Genomic DNA, 19,653 nt, shown 5'->3' with positions numbered 1-19,653 from the left:
AGTGTGTGCATTCCACTTGAGGAATCAAGAAGCTGCTCGGAAACTCAAGATCTTCTGGTGTGGGAAGGAGCTCGAACACCATCCAACTCCAATTTACCTGGGCGTGATGGAGGATAGGACGCTCTCATTTGCCACCCACATCCAAAAACTCCGAGGGAGAGTTGGCTCTCGCAATTCTCTCTTGAAAAAATTAGTAGGCACGAAATGGGGAGTTAATGCTCACACACTTCAAGCACACTGCTATGCACCTGCAGAATACAGTGCACCTGTGTGGGGTAGATCAGCCCATGCGAAGAAAACAGACCCGTTGCTTAACGAAGCCTGCTGAATAATCACAAGCACACTGCGCCCCACACCCACTTAACGTCATTTACAGACTTGCAGGCATTGTTCCCCCAGAGATCCAAAGACACACTACGACAAAAATTGAAAAAGGTAAACCGAACTTGGATCCACGGCACCTGCTACATCATCATGTGCCAGTTTCCAACCGCCTAAAATCGAGGAAAAGCTTTGCTACAGTGGAGGAACTACCGCACGGAACATCCCCCCAAACATACAGGATTGACCTTTGGCAACAAACAGAAGCCAGAACCCCACCAAACAATACAGTGCAAGACCCCACGGAAATGTTACCAGACGAGGCACTGCTTGACAGACGGAAGTGGTGCGCTCTCGACAGAGAGAGAGCGGGAGTTTGTAGGACAGGAGACAATGTAGTGAAGTGGGGTTTAAAGACCAGCGAATCCTGTGAGTGTGGCGAAAGGGTGCAGAACATTGAACACGTTCTGTGCAACTGCCCACTCTCACCTGATTTAGCTGACACTGACCTGCTCAACATCAACCAAACAAGACTAGAGTGGCTGGCTGTCTGGTGTGACAAGCTATGAATGAATGAATATACATACGGTCAGTCTAAGGGTATAACAGTTACCTGTACATTCTGTTTTATAGGATTGCTTCTATATTTATTTATTTTTGTTTCTGTTGTGTTCTTTATGCATATTGTGTGTTTTTTTGGTGCTGCATTGGATCCGGAGTAAAAATCATTTTGTTCTTCTTGACCCTCGTGAAGAAAGGCAATCTTGAATCTTTAATACAATGTCACCATATGAGTGGCTTTGCAAGCAAAAAGAGTCTAAAGAAGCCACTTATTGCCTTCTCACATCCTCCACCATTGCACAAAGATTACCTTTTGCTCCATAATAATCTCAATTCTTTCCTTGTTTATCCTCTTGCTTTTCATGGTGCTATTAAACTTTGCATTTCCTTTGATTTTCCAAACCCTTTCATGCCCGCTCCTAACTTTGTAATTCTCTCTTCAAATTCACCCTTGCACTTTCAATATCTGAGGCTCACTGGTATAAGCTTCCGTTTCTTGTTGTCCAGTTCTGCACCTTGTCACCTTGTGATTTCCAGACATGATGACTCCATTCTTCTTCATTGTTGGAAAATTCGTATGCTGAACTCTTTGAATCTCTTGATCGATTCTCTGCCAATGTGCTGGCATTGACTTATTCCCATTTTATGATTGCTCTTTTCCAAAACTATGCTAAATCCAACATAATCAAGATCATTACCACCAAAGTGCGCTCCCATGATACCCTGCCAGCCTCCCTAAAACCTGATCCAGGATTTATCCTGCCTGTTGCCCTGTTAATATTGCTACAGATGACAGAGAAATGATCTCCTGAAGGCAGTTGTGAAATCCTGTCCCATTTATTCTTGCTAAGCTGATGGTGTTCCATTTAATGATAAAGAAATGTCCCACAGTTGTTACATCATAAATTTGCCTGCAAATCTGCAATTCAAAATGACACTTCTTTATAGTTACCTCTAGGAATATAATTGCCCCATTTGTATTCTTTATTTCAATTTATTGATCCTTTTAGCATATCACCCCTTCTACTGGCATGCATTGTTTCCTTATTAAAGTAATTACAAAGTATATTTTCCTTTGAAATTTACTTTCATGTTAGGTGAAGAAAGTAATATTGCCAAAACCCCCTATGCTTCTAATCTCTCCTCTGTCTTACCTGAAGAATCTGTACCCAGGAATGATGAGACCATACCTACTCCCTGTTAAGCTGTGTTTCAAGAGGTGCTCGGGTATTAATGTCTCCTTGTTCAGTTGCTTTATTTACTAGGTCCTTTGTAAGGAGCATCCAGACTTTTTCTGTTTCCAACCCCTGTGTGCTCAAACTCTCTATTAATTTTTGGTCTCCAAATCCAGTTCTACGCTTAAACAAGAGAAAATCTGCAGATGCTCTTTTCCTTTTTTTTTGTCTGCTTTAACCTTCCCATTCCAATGCTCAGACATCCCCAACAGAACTGTGAGAAAAAGTTGGTCATAAACAAATTTGTTGGAAACTTTGCTCCTTTCCTGATCAGTCAGGGCATCAAAGGATATGGTGAGAAAGCAGATGTATGGGGTTGAATGGGATCTGGGATCAGCCATGATGGAATGGTGCAGACTCGATGGGCTGAATGGCCTAGTTCTGCTCCTATGTCTTATTGTCTTCTGATACGTCGATTGCAGGAGACAAGATGAGAATAGGTGTTTCATAATTGTAGATGGTGATTATCCTTACTTGTTCCATGTTGGCCCATGGAGCGGGTGATTACACATTTTAAAAATTGCCTTGTGTGCTTCCAGGGTAGGGGGTGACACCGTTATCCTCCCCACTCTCGGTGTTTGCTTACACATAGGCGAACCTACGCAATTCCTCACTGATGTGGAAAATACACGAGCTCAAATCTCAATACTACGCTTCACAGCTTGCTTACATGTGGGCGGATTTATCGGAAGTATTTTTTATTCCCCCCCCCATTTCCGCTTTTTGCTATAGATCAACACACCCGACTTCTTCGGGGGTTCGAGTCAGTGGAGAGCGATGAGCCTTGTTTAAATTTATACATTGCTAGATCTCTGCTTGAGGTTTCTCCCGACCAGCCAGGACGACGCGCCTTGGAACAGCATTCAGTCGTGCAATTACAATATAACTGTCTGATTCGACTTGGAAGAAGCAAAGTTACATTTAAGACTCCCGTGCCCCCATATTTTATGACTGGCCAGTATTGCAGTAATGATAATCTCACAGCAGTATTCATAAAGGCAAATTTTCACTCGAATATGAGTTTTGTTCGACGGGATTTTGACTATAGAGGGAAAAGGAGTATGATTCCCTCTGGTCGGGAGAATACCGTATAAAGAGTTACTGCACCTGATCATTTAAGGGCACGAGAGGCACTGCAGATGCAGGAAATCGACAGCCGTACACACAATCTGCAGGTGGAGCTCCGCAGGTCAGGGTGGGAACAATCAGTCGACGTTTCGGGCCGAGACACTACAACAGGTCATCAGGTTATTCCCATCCATAGATGCTGCCTGACCAGCTAAGCTGCTATAAACACATGGCGTGTAATAACTTAAGGAACTGGAATAGTGAGAGTTGATCCTGTTGTGCCCGAGTAACCGTGGGGCGATTCAACCCTCGTTATACCTTCAACGTTTCAATGATGTATCCAGATCAATCTAGGGATTAAACCCTCTTCTGTAGTTCAATGCGATTGGATTTACTCCTTCCCTCGCTTTTGTTTTAAAAGTGGCTTTTTTTTCCCGCATACTTAGCAATAACGACACGTTCGGAATGTACCTATGCCTAGGATTTGTACCCAACCAAAAGTGGAACGCTTGAGACAATATCGACCCATCATATGAGTTTATTGAAAGATCGATGCCATGAGCACATAACTGTAGCAAACCGATAAAACGGAACTATGTTGAGTGCTTAAGGAGAGAAATATGTCTAAATGCGTGCGCAATATCGCCAGAATGTACGGTATATAGACCCAGAGTGTTTAAAAGTTTCAGGCTTTGATTTGTTTCAAATGTTACAGCGCAGCAGCGAAACAGCGAAGGGAGGTTGCAAATTGTCGTGCATCATATTATGCAGCCGGGGAAAGAGCCGCCCAGTGTGTAACCCTACTGAAGCAATCTGTTTCTAATTATACTCCACTGCGAAGCTTCCAGCCCCCGAACTCCTACCGCGCTTGTTTGCCCCATCTGTGGTGCTGGAGGTAGTGGCGACTTCAGACTGTCGGGAGAGCTCCTCCTCCGGCTCCCCCTCTATTTCCGTGATACAGTACACACTTTAACACTGCGCGCTGACAAGCCCGTCACCAGCGCGCTGTTCTTTCATCCCTTTCCCGTTCGCCAGACTGCCTGCCTGCCTGCCAGACAGACAGCGGCAGCGGCAGCGGCCGGAGGGCAGAGGTGGAGGCAGTGAATTGGCGGGAGCCCGGCTTTCTTGCGGACGCTGCCTGAGTTGCGGTGCCCCGCTGCGGGGGCCGGCGCTGGTGTCGGTGTAGGCGCAGCCCCACGCATCACCCCGGACTGCCTCTGCCGCAAGGAGGGACGCCCGCCCGAGGTAGGGTTGCGCTGCCTTTCTCCCCGACTTTCCGCCGCTTGTCCTCAGCGCCATGTTTAACTTTCTGGGGGGTCGTTGGTGCTTTGTTTTGTGGTTTCTTTTTTAAAAACGATAAATTCTCTTGGTGCCGGTTGTGTGTCTCATCCGGAGGATGGAAGCGCGCAGGCTTCGAGCAGCGAGCGCACTCTCACCGCTTACCCGCTGCTTTTAACCGGGTGAACACACACGCACTTTTACCTGCGTTTAAAAACCGGGCCGAACAGCACTTCTGTTCGTGAATTAACAAAGTCGATGACCGCGGGGCTTCAGTGGAATAAGCGAGCGGGGACCTTCAAATGTGGGAATCTTGTCCAGAAATCAAGTCAAGTTTGGTTTCGTCAGAAGGGTAATTCTAAGTGCATGTGTGTTCCCTTTGGCCCATTATATTTGTAAGTTATACATAACGTTATATAACGTTTTGAATGTAACTACAGTTAGAATCGTATCTACGTGTTACCGTGCAGTGGAAAAGCGGGTGATTCCTGCTTGATTCATCTCTCCCGGTCTGTAAGATGAATTGCAGCTTTGATTGTTTTCCCCGTTGCCAGCAGTTCTGCAATGCGGTGGGTGTGGTGTGGAGTAAGTGGCAGTTGTGGACCGCTGCAGTGACAGCACTTTCCAAACCGCATCGTGACTGAGAGAAATCTACCACTTTCCTTCACTTTATTCTCTCACCAGACCGGGGCAAGGCTGCCCCTCTCCTCCTCCTCTTCCAGCTCGGCTGGTAAGTTTGTGGCAGCATACGGTTGCTATCAGGAGAAAGTGGTCGGGAATCCATCTTTTCAAACTGGGATCGCGGCTGATCCGCTTCATCTTGAGTGCGGAGTGCATTTCGGTGGGGGGGGGCAAAGAATGTACTTCATTAGCTGAGCCACTATAACGTTCACTGTGCGCTAATTCTATCTTTTTGTTTCGAGACATGGTCTGTGAGCGCTTCATGATGCAGCAAAGTATCTCTGATCGATCCGGGTCTGTAAAGGTGTTGCTGGCCTAAGTTACCCCCGCTCTAAGTATCTCTGTATTCTGTACACTTCTTTCTATACAATGGTTTTATATTTTAAAAATGGATGTTGATTTTTCATCCATTTCCAGTATAACGCTGAGGATGTTAGATTTGTTTTTGTACAATTATATTTTCTTCATTAGTGCTGCCACCTTTCGTTGGGTGGAACTGCTGGAAGGCAAAAGAGCTTTTTTTTGAGTCATCTTCAGATTGTGATTTCCACCACCCCCCCATCACTTTTAGTGGAATTGAGTTCTTTTTATTAGGGAGGGTGTATATGTTTAATCAATATAGCATTATTGTATATCGTGCTCATGTATAAAGTTCCCGGGGCTTCGAAGTATTTGTTGCATTTTTAAAAGTTTATCTTCACACCAGTTACAGACCTTAAAATTTCACTCTTGTAAGATTGTTAGAGTTACTGCAATAATCTCAACCCACTGACCATTCATTCTCGCCCTCCCCGGTACATTCTCTTTATCGGCGCTTTATTTGATAAATAAAGCGACACGAGAGAAATGAAGCGACTCCTGTGGATTGCAATTTCCACCATAGATCATAATGCTTCTGACAGCACGGTTAGCGTTGACCTGATTGGTTGTTAGCATGGTAAGATAATACAACCTAATGACGTAGTCACAGACTGGGGAACTTTTATATACTGTACTAGGGATTGTCTTGTCCAGAAGTGGGGTTACCTATCTGTTCCATGCTTAGCTGGCTGCCCAGTTCCGTTCCATGTAACATGAATGTGGAGTATAATTAGGCTGCATTGACTGAGTATGGCACGCAATTAATTTTGCCCCTTGAGTTTATAATGGCTCTCAGCAGCACAAGCCTATGAGTACCACAACTCTCATTTATTTCTCTCTTGCATGTCCATCTATTCCCCTTAGAATTTTTTTTTTTGCCTTACCTATGGCTGCAGTAATTTTACAGCAGCCAGTTAACCGGTAGGACAGCATGGTAGTACAGCGGTTCGTGCGACACTATTATAGCGCCAGCGGCCTGAGTTCAATTCCCGTCACTGCCTATAAGGACTTTGTATGTTCTCCCCATGACCCCGTAGGGTTCCTCAAAGACCTGTGGGTTAATTAGTAACATAGGTATAATTGGACGCCACACACTCGTTGGGCCAGAAGGGCCTGGTAATGTGCTGTATTCCTAAATAAATTAAACTAGCCACCCTGTATTTCATTGTTTTGTGGAGGGTAACATGCAAACTCCACGCAGACAGCACTATCGATTGGGATTGAGCCTGTTGAGATTATTGAAAAATATCTGATTTGCTGCGATGATTTTCTCTTCTATTCGAACTGCAGTGCAAAGTAATTTGTTCATTGATTTAACTGTAGAGTTCTTAATCAATGTCTTACCGTGACCAGTTCTGAAATGATATGTAAAATTGAAATTGAGTGCTGGAATGTGTGGTTCACTGATGGGTGCTGAAGAAAAATTATGATGAAGTAAATGTTCAGTACCATAAAACTTATATTTTGCCCCAGAATTCAAATTGTATCTCAATTACTGTCACTATCAAATAACATTTTTGAGAATTGAGATGAGATAGTGTGCTTCGCCTTAGACCAGGAGATCCCAACCTAGGGTTCATGGATACCTTGCTTACAGTTATTGGTCTATGGCATTAAAAAAATGGTTGGAAACACCTGCCTTAGACTAACATGAAGAATAACTAAAAGTATATTTCATTTTAATATTCTGACTAAAAGCAGTTATTTTAAAGTATGAAAAAAATATCCTTTATGGGGATCGAGTCCCTCCATGAATTAATTTGTTTTTCACTTGATTTGCATTTGTGTCATTTATATTCTCCTGATTGTTAACACATTTCTATGTAGTATAGATTTACCGTTGTCTCTTTGCAGGGCGATACTCAAGAAAGATTTTTGTTTTGAAAAGAGACTTTTTTTTTCAGACGGAACTGGTTTTCAGCTCTGGTTGACATTCTCACAAACAGTCTCTTTTCAATTTGAAACCACAACCCTGACTCAATGCCCTTGACAGATTAATTCAGCAGATTAAAGTATTTAATGTGTAAGGTTTGATTTGTTGCTGAAATCAAAATCTGTTACTGCCTGAAAAGATTCATTTTGAACAGATGTGGATGGAGGTGAATTTTCCTTTGGGGAAAAGTTTAATCTTGTCGAAGCTAAGCAAGGAGGGTGGATAAATTACGGGCAGCGAGGGAGCCTCTTGAATCCTTCTGCTTTCTGGCTGTATTATGCTTTATCTTGCTGTATTCAGCAGGCATGTGAGATACCTAGCAGTAGGCACTGGTTCAAGCTTTTGATGGACAACTCAGCTTGAGTTCTGGCAAATGAGAAATGGGGCCTTTTCCAATCAAACTGGAGCAGCTTGATGAACCTGACTGAGGCGCAGTGAAGTGAAGTTTGGATTTTATTTTAGTACCCCGGAGGGAACCTCGAATTACCTCAACCCCAAAGATCCCACCCCACTTTCTCCCTGTCCCCTGATAAAATCAGCTGCTGACCTTCTGCTGAACCCAACGTGGTCAGCAGGACTATTTTCTGCAGGCTCCTCAGCAGCGGCCGCCTGCTGTTTGCAAGGTATTCAGGCAGCCAGCCAACTTGCTACGTGTAAAAGAGATCATCTCAGATTGTGGGAGATGGTTAGAGGGGGTGGTGCACAGAATGAGGAAAGCATTGCAAATTGTGAAGGGGGAAAAAAAGCGCCTGATTTTTGTGCTGACCAAAATGTCATTGGTCATGCATTTTCGTATCACATTAACTTCTGTCGTTGAGCACTTGGTCTGTTTATTACCAGGATAAACTGCAACTCAAAAAGCACAGATTATATGTTTTACTGTATTTCAGAAGTGGGAATTGTGTAAAATTGACTATATTTAGGCATGAATATGGGTATGCACCGGAGTTTAAGGAAAGTAAGTGCATGCGGCAACCTTCCGCCGTATTGTGGGGGTTGGAGTGTAGACTACGACTAGATGCATGGCCTGATGATGTTTCCGAACAGCATTACTGTTCATCTTGTATATTTGCTTTAAAGCAGTTGAGTGATTTTTGTTGTGTTCCACTTGTATTTTAATTGGATTAGTTTCTGTACTAGCAATACATAATTATTTGTTTAGGGACTGGTTTTGTAGCTTATTCCATAACTGTCTGTAAAGTTTCATGTCATTGTGTGCAGCTGAGATCAATTGCGCACTCCATTATTCCAAACAGGGTCAGATATAGGAGGGCGACAAGCACAGTGTGGTAATTTTGGTTGTCACTCACTTTACAAATGTGCACAGTCTGTCAACTTGTATGTCTTGTGTTTTTTATTAGTCAATAGAATTTAAACATGAACAGGGCAGTTACTTCACAATAAATCATTTTACATTGTCACACAATTAATCCTTGTTAATGAAGCCCCATATGGCATATGGAATGATGGCTGGCAATGAGTTTTCACATTGAAATGCATTTGATGATTTGTGTATAAATTGCAACTAAAATCACTCGAGTTTATATAAAGTTAGTTTTGGTGTTCCTCAAAGATCTGAACAAAGTAGCTGGGTTTTGAGATACTTTAATTCTTTATATCACAAGTATTACTTGATACATTTAAGAATCCAGTTTTTCTTTACTCAACTGTTGTGCAGTGACATTTCTCAAGTTTAAAATGTTTTAATTAATTTCTAATCTACTATGCAGGATTCATCAATTTTTAAAATCTGAAAATTTAAAAATCTGATCAGCTCCAGTATGAATACTAGCCTCTGTAGTATCCAGGACATCTTCAAGGAGCGATGCCTCAGAAAGGCAGCATCTATCATAAGAGACTCCCATCACTCAGGACAAACCTCATTCTCATTGCTCCCATCAGGAAGGAAGTACAGGAGTCTGAAGGCACACACTCAATGATTCAGGAACAGCTTCATCTTCCTCTGCCACTTGAATTTATTTTCCACAATTTCTATGATTTTGCATTCTCCTATTTGAACTGTGCTGAGTTAACTTGCACAGTCCATTAGAATCTACAGGGCTCTGCGTGACACACACATTTAATAGGAGGCATAAACTGTGACCATGTTTGAATTTAAGTTCTGATCAATACTGAACAATTTACTGTTTATTCAAATCGAGGTTGCACATCAAAGTATCTTAACTTTCTGTAAATAAGACTGAACAATGAAATTTGTTTTTTACCCTGATGTATACCCAGCTCTGGTTGATTTCTCAAGCTGTGTTCTACTGTAGCTCTTTAAAATTCCAAATAATTTGTTATAAAGCTATGTTTCCTTGATCTTATGTATTTCTGAATCAGGCATATTATCACTGACTTAGTCATGTTTTTTTTTATTTTGCAGCAGCAGTACAGTGCAAAGACAAAAGTTACAGTAGATTATAAAAATAGTGCAAAACAAAAGGAATAAGGAAATAGGGATCCAATGGCAGGGAAGAAGCTGTTCCTAAGTTCATTCAGGCTCCTGTACTACCTCTCCACTGGTAGAGCCAAGAATTGGGCATGTCCCCATTGGTGAAGGCCCTTAGTGATGGGCTCACCTTCTTGAAGCAACGCTTCTTGAATCTGTCTTAAATGGCAGGGTGGGTACTGCCTGTGATGGAGATGGCTGAGTTTACAACCATCTGCAGCCTCTTCCAATACCATGCACTGGAGTCTCTGCACCAGGCGGCAATGCATTCAGTTAGAATACACACCACCGTGCATCTATAGAAATTTGCAGGAGTCTTTGGTGATACACCAAATCTCCTCAAACCCCAAATTAAGTAGATCGTATCAATGTGTTGGGCTCAGGATAAATCCTTTGAGATGCTGACATCCAATAACTTGCAACTACTCACCCTTTTCACTGCGGATCCCTCAAGGGAAACTACATGTTCTTTAAGCCTTTTCCCTCTTCCTGAAGTCCGCAGTCGATTCCTTAACCTTGGTGCTGTTGAATACAAGGTTGTTGTTGCTACACCACGCAGCAGCTGACCCATCTCACGCCTGTGCATCTCCTTGTTTTGATCTGAGATTTTACCAGCACCAGTGGTATTCATTATTTCCTCCTTGACCTTTTATTATCTTGTCGAATAACGGTCCAGTGATCGCAGAAAGGATAGAAAGTGCACATTCTTAATAAATGGGTGCATGGGGTAAAATTAGGAGATAAAAGGAGTGTTTGATTAGAAAGTGGAGTAGAAATTGGTATGATCACTTCATTTGCACTTTGCCACATCTATTCTACATTTATGCATTGAAGAATGAACCTTTTTTGCCAAATATTCAGTCCAACAGTGGCTCAAGGAGGGAGTGAAAAAGTAGAGAAGATCAAGACCAATTAGAGATGGGTCAGAGTAGTAAAAAACATTAGAACATTAGAGAGTTTTTGAGAAGAACAGACCATTCGGCCCAACAAAGCTTGCCAAAGTTCTATTCACCTAGTGTGTTGAAATAACTACTGTGTTTAGGAATATACACTTCTCGGGCTTCCAGCTGTGTACAGGTATCGATTATAACTGATGTTTCGATGACAAACTCTGCCGTCTTCATCAGGATGATGCCCGCACATGTCTAGTCCGGTGGTATTTATACCCTTGTAGTCCGTCCCTTCTGATTGGTTAGTCCTCATTCAATAAGGTTTCTGCTCTCCCACCTTGTTTAACATCTTTGTTAGAATTCTTTTCCTCTAGTTTTACTTTAATGATTTCCTTTACCAGGCAGTCGCTAAAGCCATTGGCATGGCACAGAAGTTTTGTGCCATCAAAGTCAATCCTATTGCCATTGCAGTTGCAATGTTCTGTTACTGCTGATTTCTCCAGGTAACCCAAACGGATACACCACCTATGCTCCTTGATGTGGGTTTCTACGGTGTGTCCCATCTGACCGATGTACGCTGCTCCACATTTACAGGGAATCCTGCCAATCTGAGTCCCAGGTCATCTTTGACTCACGTAAACTGTGATTTGAACTTCCTTCCAGAAACCATGGAAATATAGGGAAAACAGAATCACTACAAGGTGAAGGAAATCAACTGGGCCTTTGAGAGAGCCGATGGAAAACCAGGAAACCTAACAATGAGGAGGAACCTGTTGCCATTGCCTGCTTTCCCTGTATTTCCATGGTTTCTGGAAGGATCGCCAGGGTCCTGAAGAAATACCAGATTCATTCTGTCCATAGACCCATAAGGAAGCTCAAATTACTGCTTATGCTGGTCGAAGATGACCTGGGACTCGGGTTGGCTGGTGCTTACAGGGTTCCCTGTGAATGCGGAGCAGCGTGTATTGGTCAGACTGGATGCACGGTGGAAACCCGCATCGAGAAGCACAGAAGGATTATCTGTTTGGGTTACTTGGAGAAATCAGCGGGAAAAGAATACTGCATTCACAATGGCCACAGCGATGACTTTGGCACAAAACTACTGCGCCACGCCAGTGGCTTTTGGGACCACCTGGTAAACGAAGCCATTGAAATCAAACTAGAGGAAAAGAATTTTAGCACGAACAAATGCTGGAAATCCAACACACAGAAAATGCTGGAGGAACTCAGCAGGGCAGGCAGCATCTATGGAAAAAAGTAGATTCGACGTTTCGGCCCGAAGGCCTTCAGCAGGAAAAGAATTTTAACAAAGATTAAGGTCTCACTGTAAGTAAGAACTGGAATTCCATTGTAAACATGGTGGGAGAGTGGAAACCTGATTGGTTAGTCCTCATTCAATCAGGAGGAATGGACAATGGTGGTATAAACACCACCGGATTAGACATGCCCAGGCATTCATCCCTGATGATGCAGAATTTGTCATCGAAATATTGCTTATAATCGACACCCATTCCCAGCTGGAAGCCCGAGAACAGTTTATTTGTCATATATGCTGGGAAAGCATGAGATCCTTTTTATCAAGTTTAGATTTTAAAGTTTCCAAGGTACTACTCTCAACTACACAACCAGGTAGTTTGTTCCATGTGTCCACAACTCGCTGTGTAAAGAAATTCTTCCTGATGTTAGTCTGAAATCTCTCTTCAACCAGTCTCCACCTGTGGTCCCGTGTCCTTGATGTTGGATTAATTCTGAAGTGCAGCTGGCACCCACCTTACTTCTATCATGTCTCCTCTCGTTCTATGTCTACTTAGGTTAAAAAAGATTTAGTTCTTTCTGTCTTTCTCCATAGCTCATACCCTGGAATGAGTCTCATGGCCCTTCTCTGAACTCTCCCCAGTGCCTTCACATCCCTCACATAATATGGAGACCAAAATTGTACACAGTACTCCAGGCGTGGCCTCAAGTGCATTATACAATTTACGGAGAATATGTCTGGACTTGAACTCCAGTGAGCACACTTATAGAACATAGAACATAGAATAGTACAGCACAGTACAGGCCCTTTGGCCCACAATGTTGTGCCAACCCTCAAACCCTGCCTCCCATATAAGCCCCCACCTTAAATTCCTCCATGTACCTGTCGAGTAGTCTCTTAAACTTCACTAGTGTATCTGCCTTCACCACTGACTCAGGCAGTGCATTCTACGCACGAACCACTCTCTGAGTGAAAAACCTTCCTCTAATATCCCCCTTGAACTTCCCACCCCTTACCTTAAAGCCATGTCCTCTCGTATTGAGCAGTGGTGCCCTGGGGAAGAGGTGCTGGCTATCCACTCTATCTATTCCTCTTATTATCTTGTACACCTCTATCATGTCTCCTCTCATCCTCCTTCTCTCCAAAGAGTAAAGCCCTAGCTCCCTTAATCTATTGTTTTATAAGCGTGGGAAAGGTGCTTGCAGAGGTTGGTAGAAGAATTCTTGTTAAAGCTGGGGATCTGTTTGGAACCTGGTGCATGGTAAAATGAATTGATAGTTGGAGATGGCTTCTTCTTTGGAAGAAAGATGGGGTCTTATTTGGAAAGAAGCAAGGATAAGAAGTTTGTTGAGGATGTAGTGAAGGAAACAGTGCCCTTTTAAACAGTAAAAGAGGGGCAAGCCCCTGTTTTGGGTTATTTTGATTGAACAGTCCATGATAAGTAAAAGTAGTTTCTGCCTGTTGTTGAAATCTAGACCTGCTGTGCTCAAACTTGGAGGCCATGTGTTCATCTTTCTTTTGAAAGTTGCTGATTTCTTGCTGAAAAAGAAGTTGAGTCCAAATGTGATCGCATGGAACAAGCAGAAGAGGAAGAGAGAGGGGTAAATGGTGATGCACTTGCAATTCCGCTAGGAATGGAATCGGAGGTTGCCATGTATCAAGAAATAAATCTCAGTGAACAGGGCTCCCAGTACGTTATCATTTCGGAGGGTGGGGGAGTGTGTCGTTATTTGGGAGAACAGGGACATTATACTGATCTCCAAAAGCAAAGACTTCAAGACCTTGGTAATTGGGGGAGGGAGAAATTTTCTATAGACAAATTGAGGGCATTAGATATTACCCTAGTCAGCAGTGCCTACATCTTGTAAGCAAATTAAAAAAAAAATTAGGCAGGGAAATGAGTAAATTAAACAGATGTTGTGATTTGGAAGTAGAAAGGAGAGGTGCAGAAATATGATCATTTGTAACAGTGAAAATATAAGTAATCACAGTAAAGGCATTATGTACTGGGAACTGATTCCTAGCAATGTACAGTATGATCACTACCAAGATAGCTGAACGCTAAGTTTAATGTGTTCATTACAATATGTGTAAATAGATGACATGTTTCCTTTTAAAAAAATTTTGTGTTTATATTTCATTTGTAAAATTACAGGAATTGATCACGTTGCCATTTTGAATTCGTAATACTCAGTACCTGTGCATACCTATACTTCTGTATATTGCAATAAGCTCTGCTGTAGCTTTGACTTAAAAGGAATGTAATTTAATTTAATTCGAAAAGAATGCAAATTGAAAAGGTTGCAGTAGGTACTTCAGCATTTTCTTACAGATGGAGAGTCACACACTATTTTGTTTAATTATGAAAAGTAGCTATGTAAGTGAGACACACATACCCCAAAATTTGACTTTTGAATAGATGTGATCTTAATATAGTAAGCTTATAAGTTGAATTTGAAAGAAAAGTCATTTTCTGTTTGTCAAATATTATTGGTCCATATACTTTAAAAAGCTCTTGTACGGTTCCTTAGTTGAAATGAAGTCTGCACAGCAACCTGCTAAAAGCTGGAATTGACAGTATTCTAGAATCTACCAGCGGTAGTGAGGTCACCAAAGTCTAACAGAAGTGTTTGAAAGATGACTCATCATTTAGACCGGTACTGGTACAGCAGTGGACAAACTTGTTCTGCATGTTAATTCCTTAAAATTTCAAGGTAATGAAAAAGTGTGGTTTTTTTTTTGGTTGTCCAATTATCTTTTAGAAGAGAATGTGCTCTGGAAAGCAATAAATATTGTTTTCAGCCTCAGAAGGAGCCCGATTAGTCTTTTGAATAGAAGTCTGTAAACCAAAAAGCAACTCTGTGGCAGTGGAATCATGAAGTTTATAGGTTGTCTGGCTTCATGAGGATTATTGAATGCAATCGAGAGCAGAGGAAGAGTATGACTGTCAGCTGTTGGCTGAAAGGAGTAATAATAAAGACTGCATCAAGATGAAAAGCAGCCTCTGCAGCTACTTTTTAAGAGGAATTTTGCATAACTTGCTTACGTTTCAGGTTTTGTGAGCTTTAATAATCTATGGGAAAACACTATGGAATGGCTTTCTTTCTCACACTGTGATAAGGGGAGAGTCTGCTGCTTCTCGAATTGGGTGAGCTCGATTAAGCGATGCTGCAGACTATAATAGCGAGACAGCAAACTGTTGGTCTCCCCTCTTGCTGTGGGAGGGGTGATACTTCTCACTCACTCTCACGACGGCGGGGGTGGGGGGGGGAGGGGAAGAGACACTGAGACTCACCCTGGCATGTCGAAGAGCTGAGTTATGGACTGTAGTATTTGATAGACTCTAGATCATGGTCTCTCTGGGGGCCCTTTGCTATTTCTTGCTTAGTGGGTGGTGCGGGGGGAGGGCTGATGTTTCCTACTGGAACGAGTGGGGGAAATGGGGGGGGAAGGGTTGATGCTTTGCTGCTCTCCTGTGAAGGGAGGGGGTGCTTTGGTGTTCCAACATTTTTTTCTGCCATTCATTCTTCTGTTTTCATGGTGTCTGTGAAGAGCAAAAATTTCAGGTTGTATACTATATACATTCTCTGATATTAAATGGAACTTGTTGTTTTAAAAAGAAGAACTAGGCAAATAAGAAAGCATGTAGTCTAGTGAGATCCTGTCATTCGATTAAATAAACTTTAAGTCTTTCAATATCAAATTGTATTGTGTTTTGAGAAAGGCAGGGGCATGACATAGCATCTGAATGTATTGCTTTTTATATTTTTAAATCATTGTGTACAGCCAAGATGGGTAAATTACTTGTCCTTGGTGTTAAGTAGGGTGTTTTTCTACTTTGTTGTTTGATGCTGAGATTGAGCAGTGAAAGAAATAAACGTTGCCTCTATTGTTGCCTCTGTGACCATTGCTTATTCTATTTGGATGGGAGTGGGTGGGAGGTTGGCTTAAAAACTAAAATTTTTTTCATGATCTTTAAATTTAAACCATTTGAAATCTCTAAATTAAAAAAAAGATTTTTTTTCCCCACTCACAGCTCCTAGTTTCATTTATTCCACTCTTAGGAGAGAAAAGCTGGTCACTCCCTATCCTAATCATGTTAATAGTACAGTTCTGGTCAAAAAGGAATTTTGTGCTAAACTACAAAGTATTTGTGGTATTTTCAGTTTCCTGTGTTCTAGTTTCAATTCATGTGACCAAAGTTGACAGACTCAGTGCGTGCTGGGTTGGCGTGGCAATGTGATAATAAGATAGGGATTTTGCATCGTTTATTTCATTTCCGTCAAATTGTCCGGGGCAGATAACAAATTACACTGGTTTGTCATGGCCTCATGACGTTGGGATTTCTGTGGCTGGAAATGAGGCACTGGCTTGAATAGCTGCCAGATGTTGCAAACTTTCAGGGAGTCCAAAATGGGGAAATGGAAAAGCTCAAAAGGGCTGGTTCAGCACCTCACAAATAGAACCACTAGAAACTTGCTAATACCACAGTATTTCCTATTCACTATACAGAGATTTCATTGTTTCATCTACTGTCAGTAACAAAGCAATTATACTGGGTGCTTTGAATGAAGGAATCATTTTGTTTTTTAAAGCCTTATTTGTGCTTGTGTGTGCATCTTAGATAGTTGGAGTGACTTGATAAGAAAATGTTTAAGGCCACTGAGTTGGAACATTATAATTCTGTGTGTCTCTCTCCCCCAGATGCTGCCTGACCTGTTGAGTACTTCCAGCATTTTCTGATTTATATTTGTTATCAAAATTGTCTGTAGTTTAATTTGTGTTGCCTTTGTAATTGAAAAGCAGTTATCCACTTTTGGGTAAATATCCACATGCATGCACAAACTTTTTTTAACTCCCTCCCTTTGATTATCTTTCCCATTCTTCAACCTCAACTGGTTCCATACACACATCATCTTTTCACCCCTTCACTGCTAAATCTGTTTCCAGCATCCCATATTAGCATCTATTCTACGCTGTTGCTTTATCTTTTCCTCTTCCTTCTCCATCCTGATGCAGGGTGTCATCCCAAAACATCAAGGTAAATCTTTAGCCTCCATGAATGCTTCATGTCCTATAGAGTGCTTGCACCATTCTGTTTTTGGCAATTGAAAAAATTGAAAATCCACAACATCCAGACACCTCTGCTCTGGTTGACTCTTGCATCCATTTTGGCATTTTGCCTGGCTGAATAAAAGTGTGTCACTGTCCAGCAGCTGCCGAGTTAGAAAATTACTGGCATTTGTCATAAAATTTATTGTCATTGTCCATTCAAAAATCTAATGGCAGAGGAGAAGTAGTTGTTCCTAATACATTGAGTGTGTTTCTTCTGGCTCCTGTAACTCCTCCTTGATGGTGGCAAAGAGAAGAGGGCATGTCATGGGTGAATGGATGAAGGAAGAGCAGTAGATGTAGTTTATATGGATTTCAGCAAGGCATTTGATAAGGTACCCCATGCAAGGCTTATTGAGAAAGTAAGGAGACATGGGATCCAAGGGGGACATTGCTTTGTGGATCCAGAACTGGCTTGCCCACAGAAGGCAAAGAGTGGTTGTAGATGGGTCATATTCTGCATTGAGGTTGGTGACCAGTGGTGTACCTCAGGGATCTGCTTTGGGAGTCTTACTGTTCGTGATTTGTATAAATGACCTGGATGAGGAAGTGGAGGGATGGGTTAGTAAGTTTGCTGATGACACAAACGTTGGAGGTGTTGTGGATAGTGTGGAGGGCTGTCAGAGGTTACAGCAGGACATTGATAGGATGCAAAACTGGGCTGAGAAGTGGCAGATGGAGTTCAACCCAGATAAGTGTGAGGTAGTTCATTTTGGTAGGTCAAATACAATGGCAGAATATATTATAAATGGTAAGACTCTTGGCAGTGTGGAGGATCAGAGGGATCTTGGGGTCCGAGTCCATAGGATGCTCAAAGCTGCTGTGCAGGTTGACTCTGTGGTTAAGAAGGCTTATGGTGCATTGGCCTTCATCAATCATGGCATTGAGTTTAAGAGCCAAGAGGTAATGTTACAGCAATATAGGACCCTGGTCAGACCCCACTTGGAGTACTGTGCTCAGTTCTGGTTGCCTCACTACAGGAAGGATGTGGAAGCCATAGAAAGGGTGCAGAGGAGATCTACAAGGATGTTGCCTGGATTGGGGAGCATACCTTATGAAAACAGGTTGCGTGAACTTGGCCTTTTTTCCTTGGAGCGACGGAGGATGAAAGGTGACCTGATAGAGGTGTATAAGATGATGACAGGCATTGATCGTGTGGATAGTCAGAGGCTTTTTCCCAGGGCTAAAATGGTTGCCACAAGAGGACTCAGGTTTAAGGTGCTTGGGAGTAGGTACAGAGGAGATGTCGGGGGTAAGTTTTTTACTCAGAGAGTGGTGAGTGTGTTGAATGGGCTGCCGGCAATGGTGGTGGAGGTGGATATGATAGGGTCTTTTAAGAAATTTTTGGATAGGTACTTGGAGCTTAGAAAAATAGAGGGCTATGGGTAAGCCTAGTGATTTCTAAAGTAGGGACGTGTTCGGCACAACTTTGTGGGCCAAAGGGCCTGCATTGTGCTGTAGGTTTTCTATGTTTCCATGTTTAATGGTGTTCCTTAATGATGGATGCTGTCTTTTTGATGCATCACATTTTGAAGATTTCCTCGATGCTGGGGAGGCTGGTGCCGGTGATGGAGCTGGCTGATTTTTGCTACTTTATGCAGCTTTTCCAGTCCTGTGCAGTGGCCCCTCCATACCAGCTATTGTTGAGTTAAATAAGCCGAAAATGCATTTCTAGGAAATTTCTTGGACCGAGAATTTTCCTTGTGCAAAGTTGCAGCACAATTGTTTAAGAAACTTCAGGGTTGAGAGATCAGGAAAAATCTTCTGCCATTATGCCAGCACTTGTATCAGGTCTTGATGTGGTATTTACATGAAAAGCTGGGCTCCAGGCCTGTTGCCAGTCCATATCTCCAGCAATATCTTCTGCACATTCCTCTAGTGGATGACACCAGGAATCCAGTGCAGTCTTCTGTAGGCTTTCCATCTCCAGGAAGCTGCCTGCTGAAGTAATCTGGCATAACTGTCCTTGTTCAAATGAATGGGAGCTGTTGGCTGTGAGAGAAAGGCTGAGCAGCTAGTTTCCCTAGTCTAAATTGTTATTTTGAGATGTTTTCCTGCTTTTAAACAACGTTTAAAAGTTTATTTTTTGATATCCCAAGCCATTTGGCTCAATCCTACTTTGATAGTTCACAAGTGGGATATTCCCATGGAAAATCACTGGACATCCGTGATGTCCCATGAGAAGCAGGTGCTCCCTGCACTCCTGTGATGCTCTCGGGCATGCAGGAGGTGGCCTCACTGGGGAAGCCTATAACAGTGACCATGCAGGAACAAACAGTGTGCTACCAGGGCAGGCAGCTAGTTAGTGATTTTTGAGATATCTGCTCCAACATTATAAACAATGGAAGTTTAATGGAACACACGCAAAGTGCCAGAGGAACTCAACAGATCAGCATCTATGGAGAGGAATAAACAGTCGGCATTTCAGGCCAAGACGCTTCAAAGCTTGTGAAGCAAGCTTACACACTAGGGCTCCGTGACTAGTTGTGCTGATCTGGAATTATGTC

At 42.5% G+C, this 19,653-nt stretch overlaps 1 protein-coding gene across 22 annotated transcripts in view; it reads left to right on the top strand.

Annotated features, from left to right (window-relative positions):
• The first annotated feature begins 4,140 nt into the window (after window positions 1-4,140).
• The window catches only part of epb41l3a (erythrocyte membrane protein band 4.1-like 3a), a 198,091-nt gene continuing 182,578 nt past the window's right edge, over window positions 4,141-19,653 (top strand). For 4 of the 22 annotated variants that reach the window (XM_063065720.1, XM_063065704.1, XM_063065730.1 and 1 more), the window contains exon 1: window positions 4,144-4,430. The gene's annotated coding sequence lies outside the window, so the exon portion shown is untranslated. Of the gene's footprint in view, window positions 4,431-5,038; window positions 5,194-19,653 lie in introns of those variants that run through there. The other 18 variants (XM_063065784.1, XM_063065813.1, XM_063065823.1 and 15 more) reach the window with 8 other exon arrangements.

Source organism: Mobula hypostoma, chromosome 1 (assembly GCF_963921235.1).
Source record: "Mobula hypostoma chromosome 1, sMobHyp1.1, whole genome shotgun sequence".
Classification (NCBI taxonomy): domain Eukaryota; kingdom Metazoa; phylum Chordata; class Chondrichthyes; order Myliobatiformes; family Myliobatidae; genus Mobula; species Mobula hypostoma.
The sequence above is the reverse complement of the archived record's forward strand: the minus strand, read 5'-3'. Positions and strand labels throughout refer to the sequence as shown.